The sequence below is a fragment of the Acomys minous genome (assembly GCF_964271855.1).
Source record: "Acomys minous genome assembly, chromosome: 17".
Lineage (NCBI taxonomy): Eukaryota > Metazoa > Chordata > Mammalia > Rodentia > Muridae > Acomys > Acomys minous.
In genome coordinates, this window is record NC_140500.1 from 35882663 (window position 1) to 35895657 (window position 12995).

At 42.5% G+C, this 12995-nt stretch overlaps 1 protein-coding gene across 1 annotated transcript in view; it reads right to left on the reverse strand.

Moving 5' to 3' along the window:
• Positions 1–1422: 1422 nt before the first annotated feature.
• LOC311588049 (uncharacterized protein) overlaps positions 1423–12995 on the reverse strand; it is a 97883-nt gene continuing 86310 nt past the window's right edge. Inside the window, exons 9-11 of the mRNA XM_084765490.1 lie at positions 6029–6155; positions 3405–3500; positions 1423–1499 (exon numbers count right to left, since the gene is read on the reverse strand). The gene's annotated coding sequence lies outside the window, so the exon portion shown is untranslated. The remainder of the gene's footprint in view (positions 1500–3404; positions 3501–6028; positions 6156–12995) is intronic.

Sequence of the window (12995 nt, forward strand, 5' to 3'; positions counted from 1 at the left end):
TCATGATTCTAGAATTGGAAGACTAAAAACATGGTGCCACCTTCTAGTGCATACTACAGTGCTGCAATGTAGCATGACGGAGATAAAGAGAACACTCAAGAGACAGAGGGGAATCGGGGAGCTGAAGTCAGGACAAACCTCCTATGGCAAAACTAACCCACCCCTGGGATAGGGGCCACTAGTCCACCCAGGAAGGCAGAACCCTCATGGTGTTAACAGTCCTGTCTTCCTATCATGCTGGCAATTAAGCTGTAACACAAGTTTCAGAGTGGATGTTCAAGCCATAACAACCCTTCTTCTACCTATAGGTAGGACCTTGCTGTCTCACCATCCTTAATCGATCATGAAATTCTCTGGCCAAACTCTCCTTATTTAGAATCCACTTGGAGAAAGAGACAAAAATATACTATTAGAAATAATAACTTCCTGTGAAAGAGTAAAAGGTCAAATAAATACAATAGTTTAGGTAACATGCTGAAAACACGGGGGTGAGAGGAGATATTCTTTCAGAGGGGAGGCTTTGCTAGCAGGCTGGGAAAGTTCACAGGTGTTTTGGCAAAGCTTCCCCCCACTGATGCCAGAAAGACCTGCCTCTACCCAGCTGCACTCTCCATTTAGTCTGAGAGCCTGGTACCAACCTCACTCTCTAATTGCCTGTAGTTAGTCATTATGTCTCAGCTGCAAGACTTGGGAATGCCAAGAAGCCAGCACACCCAGAAGGCCTTTGTGTTTTAAATACATGGACCAAAAAAGAAATTTCCTAAGGAAAGTTACTGTTTAGATCTATGTGGGCCAAAGAAAGGGCTCTGGCTGTAGACATTTCAGGAGGCAATTCAAGTTTGAAATCCCCAAGCATTACAGAAGAAACAGAGCAGCAACACAAGCAGAAGCGTGATTTTGACAATCCTGTGTACTCATTCCCATGCATGGCCCAGACTACAAAGCGAGTTAGCCAAATCAGTTAGGGGATTCAGTTCTATTCTATGAACATTAATTGAGCTCTGTTTCTGTGCTGAAAAAGCCAATTAAATTGGCTTTCAAATAATGGTAATTAATTACCTCACATAACAAGATGTTGGGGAGAAGCAGGCCCAGGAGTTGGTTAATCTGTGAGCTAAGCATTGTTAAGAATATCAGTTGGCTGTTTTGATGTCTGGTGTCAAGGAGATAACATCACAATTTCAAGATGGCAGCCACTCCTTCGCACCTGTTTCCACAGAACAATATGCAGAAGGAGGCAGGGTTCCCCTGTTCCTTCGCTTGTCTGGAATATTAACCCTTTCTCCAATTTTCTGTGTGTTTCCTTTAAATCTCTTTGGAGAGAATGAGCTCTCGTGACCATGCCAATACATCGGAATTGAGGACTATGCCATTCATGGTGCCTCAGAGCTACCAGGATTAATTTCTTTGGTGCACACTTACCATGGCAGGACCCCTGGCCTCCTTGATGAATTCAGATATTTTTTTGATAGTGAGGAAGGAGTGAAGCAGTTGCCGATCTGTAAACAATAGATAAGGACTTACTCTGAGTATCGCTGTCTGCACTGGACATACACAGATGGATGGACAAACCCCAGCTCCCATTCTCCAGGAGCATAGACTCCAAGGAAAGCATGCAGCCACTCATCACTTTTGTTATTTATTGCCTTGTGTAATTCCATAACAGAGCTAAAGTGATGAAAAGCTCAGCCAATGCCGTGCTCTAAAAATCACCACAACAGAACCTCTCAAATCCACATGTTCTTTCTGCAGTAATTTTAACATCCCCCCCCCCCCCCAGTGACAGAGTCTACATTCCCTCCTTAGGACTCAGGACAGTCTTGTTGCTATAGCTGATATGATACCACACTACTGGAAGGCTCAGGTAATGCAGCTGAGATAGAACCTAGCTACCCTTGCTATAAGGAAACTCACAGCTCCCTGTGGAGAACTTGCTGTCCACGTGAGAGAGACACTGTAACTGGTGCAGTGGGAAGTAAAACCAGCTGACCCAGCAGCTCCTGAGTAAAGCATAAGTTTGTGAATGAAACAGGTGATCACCATGAGTCATTAAGTGTTAAGGTGGCTTGTTATATAGAAACAGATAACTAGGAGTGAAACCATGTTAAAACTAAGGTGAAATAAGCTTTTGAAGTGGTAGAAATTTTATGTACTCATAGAGCATACAGCAAGGAAAACAAATGTTTGCTGGGGAAAAGGGAAAGAGAGGGTGGTGATGGTGGGATTGTCTTCAGAGATAGGGCTCATGGTGCCAGGACTCAGAGCAGATGAAGATAAAGAAAATGAACCCACAAGAAGCTTTGGACAGGGTGGGTTGTGTGATGCACAGCTGCTGGTTCTGCCTCCCATGGTAGACCTCAGAGATGCTCACTGACACTGCCAGTTCTCTTTCTTGAGTTTATGTATGACTTTGTGGCCTATTTGGGACAGATTATTGTCATGGGACATACCTGAGTCTCTTTTGGTTAAGTATTTGGGATCCTGTACACCATTCTATTGACTTCAGTCCTGAGGCCTCATGCTAGAATGGAGATTTAATAGAATGCCAGAGTTTCTGTTCACATGAGTCCCTAGGGAGGGGGAGTACAGTTTCCTTATGTTTGTTTTGTTCAATTTGAAATGCTATCCTGGCCCAGTTTTAGGCCCTGGCAAGAGAACAGTCAGTTCTCCTTGAATAGTCAATCAACTACAACCCCCCAACCACCTCTTGTCAGACTTTACACTTTGGGCCTACTTGCTGCACGGCCATAGAGGACAAGATAACCAAACACAGCAAACGTAAATATACAATTATGATTTTCCATAAAACATAATACATTCTCAAAAATTCTTACATTAATAATTATTAGAAAAATACAGAAAGCCAAGCACTTGGAAAGCTAAAGAAAGAGGATGAACCCTTCCAGTCCAGCCTGAGCTATGTTGCAAGGCTATGCCTCAAAAGAGAAATAAACAGGGGTCAGTGAGATGCAACAGTGGCTAAAGGCATTTGCAGCATGAACCTGGCAACCTGGGATTGATCCCCAGGATTCAGTAAAAGTGGGAAGAGAGAACAAGCTCAACAGAGTGGTGGGGGGGGGGGGACAGAGCTGGAGAGAAAGACCAAGTTCAGTTTACTCTTCTGGAGTCCATGGACACCTGCATTAACTCATGTACACACCCACACACAGACATACACCTACGCACATAATAATTTTTAAATGATAAATTAACTAGTACATATAGGAAAGTTTTCCCTGTCCTATGCCCTATTCAAAGGGCTTTGTCTTATTAGTTTATTGGAGCTCTCTCAATTCCTCTATGTGGTATGCAGCATTATACAAATTAGAAAAGTAGGTATACAGAAAAGTGGGTTGATGTACTGAAAGTCAAACACCTAATAGGTGATGAAGTTGAAATCTCACCTAAATAATCAGGAACTATGTAAGGATGGCAATTAGCAGCAAATTGGCAGATGGCACATTGTTGAGAGCCTTTCACAAATCAAGGAAGAGAAAGATCTGGTAAAATATAGAACCAAGAGACCTGTATGAATGCAATGAACTTGAACAGGTATCATTAGAACTTGCTGCAAAAAGAAATCTGTGAAGATGTAACACTTCTGCTCTCTCAACTGAGTAGATGTGTACATGTTCTGTGTCTAGGCTGACAGTTGCTTTTAGAAGTGGACAAGGTAGAAATTAAAAATAAATGCCCACATACATATTGGATGAGAATCACCTGGTTTAATAGCAGGTTACATGAAAGGGGTTTAAAGGACTGAGTCTATTGCAAGCCTTGTTCTTGATCATCAATATAAGGAAAGATTCGCAGAAAGCCTTTGATCACAGAAATGGATCAAAGAAGGTGGATGCCCTCTCCACACTAGCCCAACACTGAGTGTGGAGTGGCGAGCCCTGCCTCTGAGGAAGGATGCAAAGAAATTGGTATCTTCCGAAGAAGACAGTATTTATGGAAAAGAATCTTAAAGTCCTCCCATATGAGACTGGATTAAACTTAGAAAGCAGGAGAGTTAGGAGCAACATGAGCTCAAGGAAGGAAAGAATATGCAGTGGGTTTTCTTTGTAGGTCTCCAGAGGGTGGATGGAGCCCCGCACTGGGCAATTGTGAGGGCTATTCTTGCTTGTCACCTTGACACATCTGGAAGAGGGATCTTCAGCTGAGGAATTACTCCCATCCAGTTGTTCTATGGGTGAGTCTGTGGGTGTGTTCTTGAGTGCTAATTGCTGGAGGAAGGGCTACCCTATTGTAGGCGGTGTCACCCCTGGGCAGGTGGCCCTGGCTTATATAAGGAAGCTAGCTGACAAGAATCAGGAGAAGCCAGCAGGCATTTTCCCTCTGTGGCTTCTGCTGTAGTTCCTACCTCAAGTGTCTACCTCGGCTTCCCTCGGTGATGAACGATGACATAGAAGGATAAGACAAATAAACCTCCCCCCAAGGCGCTTTTGGTCAGTATTTTATTGGGCTAATAGAAAGTAACTAGAACAAAAATGAATAAAGGCAATTGGTTCTAACCCAGGATGAAGAAATTTTTCCTGACAAACAATGAAACGGGCTTAGCATAAATGAACACATTGTGGCAACCAGATCGAGAGTGGCCATAAATGTTCACAACAGACAAAACTTAGGCAGCTTGGATTGCCAGCACCCGTGTGCCTGGTTCATATTCACAGTCCTGGTGCTTCCGTGCTCCTCTGTGCTCTGTGTTCTGGTCTGTGTTATTTCTTTGTATACAAGACTATCATCCCATCGCATGGCACTGGCATGTGAGTCCCTCTGTCTAGAATGCTTCTTTCTTCTCTCATCATATTGTTTGTTCTTCTTTTTGATTTCATACAAAGCATTACTTACTCTACAGATTTCTCTGATGCTCCCGATCTGGCCAATTCTGTTTGAGGTCTTTTGGTACCCTGAGTATGTCAACATTTCTTTTTCTCTTCTTCTATCACTATTATTAAAGTCCAGCTTCAATATCAACTGGGGAAAACTGAGGTGAGTCGTGAATCCTGTGGCTGGCTGGCTGGTGACCCTGTAGACTCCCTCTGAGGGCAACCTTCCAAGCCGGAGCTGATAGTTATCAGCAATAGCTTCCACTGATGGTGGCAAGCAGGGGCTAGAGCTGATGGCTCCTAGCAGGAACTTTCACTGATGATGGCAAGCATCTAAAAAATAATGGGAAAGAAGGACACACACACACACACACACACACACACACACACACACACACACACACACACTTATACTTGATGATGAAGTAAGACAGACTCCAGCAGGAAGGTTTCAACAAGCTGCCTCTTCTTCTTTTTATTATTATCTTTTTATTTTCATCTTTATCCTTATTCTTATCTGTTTTCTTATTCTTCTTCTTATCCTTATTTTCACAGTTTATATATCCCAACAAAATCTTTCAAGCAGTACAAAGATCACAAAGTATTTACATTCTATCTCCTTACAAATAAATGATTACAATGGATATACGTAAGAAAGTCATGTTCCCCAATACCTTCACATGATCAAATGTTTTATGTATTATGGGTGAGGAACAAACATGAATAACAAGCTATTTACATAAGAAACTTGTTACATATTAACAGAGTATAAGCAAGCAACATAATTTCTCAGCCAGCTTTTCTTTACTGGCAGGCTGCAATTTGTGATTACAAAGAATGAATCAATTATCTTAAGAAGTAATCTTATAAAAATCTTAAAAGAATCACAAATCTAAGCTCCTACATAAAAATAATCAGCCATTTCGACTTTAAGTCCTAAAGGTGCTCATCTACTCATTAATATGTTTTATTAAATCATATCAGGAAGCTGAGGGCAGAAAAATAGAATAAGAAAATCAATCGTCATCTCAGTCACCAGGCCAGCTTGAAAGAGGCACACCAGTCAGTGCTGCTCTGGGTTATTCTTGCTTTGCCAACCTCAAAAGTCCTTAGCTTTACTAATAAGAGTGTACTTTCTCTTAACTTCAATTGTCCCCTAAGATTTCCTGCATCAGGGCTAATGGCAAAAATATCTTTACCTGACCTTGTTGAACAATCAATTTTTCCAAATTCTTTCTAAGGGTAACGATCATTGTTAACAATCTACATTTGTAGACCGTTTTCAAAGGTGATGGTTAAATCATTAATCTGCTCCAGCAGCAATACCTGAAAGAGATCAAGCATTGTTATTGAGTATGTCAATGATGCTGCCCAGTGAGGAGCTGGAAGCCCCCTTCATGGTACTCACACACTTCGCATATTAAGCAGGTCATAAGGAACGCAAAGGTAACAAGCAGAGCTATGCTGCATAACAGCACAAAGTCCTCAGGACATGTGTTTCTCAGGGTTATCCCTCGCCAAGACACATCCTTCTTGGGTTTGTTAACCAGTGGGCCACATTCCATGAGTTCTAGAGCTGCCTTGCTGTTCCTCTTGCATGGACCCCAACACACTATACACACAAACACAGATATATACACATACAATGAGATATGAATTCCATGGAAACATCCACCTCATCTTTCTCCTTACTATATAGTGCCAGAACCTCATACCTACTGTGTTTCAACATATATTTCCTATCTCTTCATGATGGCTAATCTAAGTTGTCAATTTGACACACTACCTAGGAAGAGGGATTGCCTCCATCAAATTAGCATCTGAGCATGTTTGTGTGTACGTTCTTCTGACTGCTGACCGATGCAGAAGGGCCCAGCCTACTGTGGGCAGCTCCATCTCTGGGCAGGTGGGCATGGACTGTGTAAGAAAGGTAGATGAGCAAGCCAGGGGAAGCAAGCCAGTAACTGCCATTCCTCCCTGGTGTCTGCCAAGAATACCAGGCATAATCTGGTACAGTCAGGTGACCGCCTTGAGTTTCTTCCTTGCTTCCTGGGACAACAGTAGTCTGGAACCTGTAAGATAGAATGAACATTTTTCTTCCCCCAAGTTGCTGTTGGTCAGAGTCTTCTTACAGGAACAGAAAAGCTAATTAGAACAGTCTTCAACCTGTGTTAAAGCCCTCGAAGTTTACTGAAAACATGTGGCTTGTTTGCATACATGAAAACATGATTGAGACTTGGTAAGATGGGGTCAGATGGTAGGGGAGGAGGGCTCCCCCTTTTTGAGGTCTAGAGGAGAGGAAAAGGGGAAGAGGGAGGGAGTGTGGGAACAGGACAGACAAGGGAGGGGGCTACAATAGGAATATAAAGTGAATAACTTTTTTTAAAAGATAAGTATGTTGATGAGGTATTTAATCAAGTTGATTAATTAAAAACAAATTGAAATCTAGAAACAAAAAATAACAGCAAAAACCAAAAACTCGATGCCTACGGTCTTCCACTTCTCTAGGACCACCATTTAGAAAATGCAAGACACATGGGTATTTGCTGAATGTGACTGAATTTTCATCTCTCATGAGAAAAATGCAGCTCACTCATGTTCAGTAGTGCATGGGAGATAGCTCACACTATCCTATGCTATGCACACCCTCCATTTCTCAGACCCTCCATTACTATATGAATTTGTACAAAAGATGGGCCCCTCCTGGACCTTTGCATAGTGTATTCATTTAATAATTCAAAGCCCTTAACATTCTGCCTCTTCGTAACTTTAACCTCATGAAGGCACGTGAGCAATCACTATTGTTAACATTTATTTTTTCTCATTATAGTTTAATATATATTAGTATATACTTGCTTCTACATACAAACATATATATAATATCTCCTTCTGCACTCTCACTTGCCCTTGGCAATCAGCTCATTCACTTATACCTGGCTGAGAGAGGTACCACACAGCGCTGTGTTCTATTTAAGGATATTTCCCCGGAGGCTTTGGTAGTTCTTGTTATAATTTGACATTAAAAATAAATAACAAAGAATAACTCAGCAGGCTCCAGGATCCTTCTACCTCAGGTGAGCTCCAAGCTCATGCCAAGAATCTAAAAGGTCAGGGGGGCCTCCCAGCATTTTCTTTATGGATAGAGGAAACTAAAAGTGTATCGGAGCAAAGGCTGGATGTGGGCCTCGAGATGAAGCATATTCAAGAACAGGGCTCGGAAGGCGTTGCTTGGGACAGCTGGAAGAACACACCTCAGGTAATTATAATTCCCCAAAGTGAAATTCACCACACAGAACAAGAGAGGAGACTATTTCTCTTTCGTTATTTTTGTTTGTTTTGGTGTGTGTGTGTGGGGTGTGTGTGTGTGTGTGTGTGTGTGTGTGTGTGTGTGTGTGTGTATAAAGAAGCCAGTAAAATTTACAATTAACTTTAAAATGTTAGATTTTTTTTCCAGGATCCTGCTGTCAGGGAAATAACTGGAAAGAACACTTTGAAACAGAGTTGCCACCCTTCCCCCAAAGCTGCTATGTATAAATTCCTTTGTCCTCCTTTATCTCAGTTCCAGCAAGAGACAAAAAGGTATTCTTTGCTCACAAAGAAACTTACAATGGTTCAATGTGCCCCCAACCACACTGGCAAAGGGCCAATTTCATGATTCTCTCTATCCTACATAACTGACTTCATTCCTTTCTGTGAGCCTTGTCTGCCCATCAGTGAGAAGCCCCACCCCCCAGGTCACACTGCCTCTTTTTTTTTTTTTTTTTTTTTTGCCAGCCTCTCATACTTGGGCTTTCTGCGTCAGCTACCTGTCAAGCAAAACTTCCATAGATTTACTCAGGGATTCAAGCTAGAAAGGGCTCCCTAATTTTGCAATGACACACATAGCACGCAAAGCTGCTCTTGGGGCCAGCCAATGCAGGAGAAGAAAGGCTGGGAAATTGTGGATAGTTTTTCCAAGGACTGAGTCTGGAAGTAGCACATGCCCACTCTACTTGTGTGTCTTTGATATGAAGTAGTCATGTTGCCTCAGCGAACGCCATGGGGGATTGAGAACGTAAAGACACAAATTCAACACCAGGAGCACATTGCTGCCATGCCATGTAGGCCCTCAAAAGTCTTGACCACTGACTTAGCCATCCCTTAGAATTAGGTAGGGTCCACTTCAGTTCCCAACTCCTCCCCTCAGTTCCTCTGCAGTTTATTTAACCTCTCTGAGCTTTACCTTCCTGGCACATACAATGGTAGAGGAGTACAATAACGACAACAAACAAAAATAAGTCATCACTTTTTTGCTAGAGCCCCACCAAGCACCCAGAATGGTATCTGATACATGCATGTCCTTAATCCATAATTAGTCATGATTGACGTCATGATGATGGCATTGCTGATGAGAATATTTTCCTAAACTGAAAATCATGACACAGAAGGGTATTGAAAAATGTTTCTCTTTAATAACTTTTGTTTGTTTGTTTGTTTGTTTGTTTGATGGATCTCTCTCTCTCTCTCTCTCTCTCTCTCTCTCTCTCTCTCTCTCTCTCTCTCTCGTGTGTGTGTGTGTGTGTGTGTGTGTGTGTGTGTGTGTGTCACAATCAACCTCTTTAAAAATTGATCACCCTGAGACTTTCCATTGTCCACATCCCTAGTTCTAACTGTCTGGCCATAAATGGATGCTCAGAAATAGTGAATGCTGTTTTAAGCTGCTGCCGTTCCTTGCTTTTCCATTAATCATACTTCTGCATCGCAGCTATTGCCATGGCTATTTCCTTCGGCTAATGTGCCCTGCTCCCGTCCCTCTGCTATTGCCATGCTGTCCACCCCTTCATCCCATCCCTAGCACACTGTGGCCATGACAGTCCTATCAGCACACAGTCCCTAGTGCATAAATCTCTTATTGCCAGTAACCACACTGGTTCCTCAAGTATTGCGCATTCAATATTTGGATCCTCCAATAAAACTGTCGGGCTTTTATAAGACAGTATTCTTTCATTTCTAGTAACAGTTCACCATAATGACAGTAATAATGAATACTATTATTCTGGTAGCATCAATATGCTAGTTATAGCACAGCATTTCTCTGGCTTTAGCATGCCTCAGAGTCACACAGATGGTTTACTGACACACAGCTGGCTGGGCTCCAGAGTCCCTGATTAAGTAGATGTGGGGTGCCAGGAGTCTATTTTCTAGGGGGGTTACCAGGTGATGTGGATGACAATAGAGCTAGTCCAGGGACCACACTTTGAGACACACTATTGTATTAACACAAAGTATGCTGCCTTTTGCCACTACTTTTAACTCTCATAGCTATCCTTAAAGTTAGAGACAGTCTGTGCAGTAACTATGAGATCACACTGACTTGGCCAAACTCACCCTGCTGATAGGCAGCAGACTGCAAGACTGTGAATCCTCCCTGGTTGAGTATTGACTCTCTCAACCACCAGGAGGCAGTGAGTATTGCTTATCTTGTGGCATTCAACAGTTGAGTATACTCTGAGGAAAAAGTAATCTGTTTCCTTCTCATTCAGTTCTAAACAAAACCTAATACCCTCAAATCCAGAAATAGTCATCTTCATTTAACTACTGAAATTCACTTCATCAACTTAAACATGGTTGTGTTCTGTAATGAATGGAGCCCTGTTGACACCAACATGATAACACCCGAGCTACAGCCACCACCCAGATCTGCTGACTTCAGGTCCCTGGCCTCTCTGAGACCTAGTTCTTCTTTGGCTGTTGCCACCTGTCCTTAGTGCTTGCCTCCAAAGCGCCAGGTGACATTTGCTTTTTCCTAAAGAAGTTGGGAAAGGAAGAGGAGGGGTAGAGAGGAAGGGAGAAGCAGAGAGAAGCCAGGAGGGAGGAAAAGAAGGAGGGAGGGAGGAAGGGAGGGAGGGAGGGAGGGAGGAAGGGAGGAAGGGAGGAAGGGACTGCGATTCCTTGGAGTAGCATGTAGACAGATTTAATATCCAGAAAACTCTGGTAAACAAAGCTCCCTTTCTTGTGGCCACACTGCCCTCTAGAGGTCATAAAGTTACAGACAGAAATAGAACCACCTGAGAAGATGTTTTAAGGCCAAAGAAGGGAGGGAGGGCATAGGGAGCAGGGGGCAGGGGGCAGGGGGCAGGAGGCAACGCCACAGGATTTTGGGAGGTTTATATTTTGAGAACAGAGAAAGAGGAGCTAGTACTGGCCTCTGACCCTACCCCTCGTCCAGGCTCTTCATCTTACAAAAAGCCAGGAATCATAAATATATCTCTTGTTTCTATTCTAACTATGGAACCACACCTTCACCTCCACCCGATACAAATCAAAGACATGGAGAAAATAATGGTAGAGGTGGAGAGAGAGAGAGAGAGAGAGAGAGAGAGACTCAAAACATGGAGCATATATTTAGAACAGAGCATCTCAAATACACCAAAGGTCAAGATCATAACCAGATAGTTCCTGCAAGGTGTTAAGGGCTATTCTGCGAAGAAAAGTTTTCTGAGAGCAAATACAACTGAGGGAGGTGACTAAAATGTCTAACAGGCTTGTCTAATATAGTTCTTTTTAGAACTTTAATAAACTTTAATAAACTTCCATATCTACAGAGTCAACAAACTGTTGACTCAGTAAAAAAAAAAAATTACATCTACACCAAACATTTAGAGATTTGTTTCATTTTTTTCTAAACAATACAGTAAGAGAACTATTTGTATAGCACCAGCATTTTAAGAAATATAGAGATGGTTTAACATATTCAGGAATATGTCTGGATGATATGCAAACACTTGACCATTTTATATAAAGGGCTTGGGCATCCGTGATACTTATGGGCAACTATACATTAGGCCTTGTAGTCTCTAAGGAGAAAAGGGTGTGAGGCACCTGTAAAACTCATTTGAGCAGGGATGCTTTTCCTGTGGGAATGTCTTGACCTTGTCACAGGAAGTGGTTTGCACAGCACATGGAGATCATTAGCATTCAGGGGCAGCTGGTTTCCATACCCAAATTTGAACAAACTTCAGTATAACTGATTTGTTCTGCACAAGAGCAATAGTAATAATATAAATTAGTATGGCACTTTACAGTGAACTCCTCACATTTAATCTTCACAGTGATTTTGAGACATGTCAACCAGCAACACTGTTTGTGTTTTAATGAGCAAACCGGAGCCTTCATAAATTAAATGACTTGTCAAAGGAGCTGAGATGGGAGAATTACGGCTCTGTGCCTTGAATTAAAGTCATCGCACTTCAGCCTTTGGGTTGTTTGCTTGCTTGCTTGTTTGTTTGTATGATATATGCTGTGGTTGGTTGAGGCAGAGTTTCACTATGTAGTTCAACCTAGCCTGGAACTCACTATGTAACTCAAACTGGTTTGAACTCACCATCTGCCTGTTTCTGCCTCCTGAGGGCTAGAATTACTGCCAAGCTCCATCATGCCCAGATGATACCCAGTATTTTCTTTTTACCAAGTTCTTCTGAATCAAAGGAAATATAAAGCTAGCAAATTCCTTCTCCCTGCAAACACCTGAATAAACAAGTAGGCATCAAACTAGCAGGAGCAAAACGCATGTGTTTCTCATAAAACTCCATGAGGTGCCAATTATAATTATACCCATTTTAAAGGGAGGAAATTGAGCCTTAGAAAGGTTAGGTGATCTATCCTGGGGCAGATAGTCAAATTTCTATGTCTCCAAAGCTACAAATCTAGCCACCTGACCCATTTGAAGGAAGTTCTAATATAGCCATGTGATGCTTAGGTCACCCCAAGTGTCTATGTCTTCCAAAAGCTTGTCACTACCTGGGATCTGCCCCATTCTATCTCCTTTCCTTTTCCCTTCTCCTCAGCCTCAAGAGCCAGCTCATGAGTGCTAACATAACACCTCCTAGAAACAGGACATGCTTAGCAACCCCTGCCAGTGCCAACAGCTATGACTATCTGGAAAAGATGGGTCCCATCAGCATCCCATCGTGGAGGGGGCAGGCCTCATAAGACCCTCTGAGGATCTATAGGGAGTTCATAGTCACTGGGGGAGGCAGAGATGTTTTCTTCAGTTATATGTCACACTGTAAGTTGCCCATGGTCCTGTAAGAACCTTAATTGAGCTCATTATGGAAGGAGGAGGAGGGAGAGGAGGAGGGAGAGGAGATGCAACATCTCAGATTATCTACCCCAACATCTCTGATT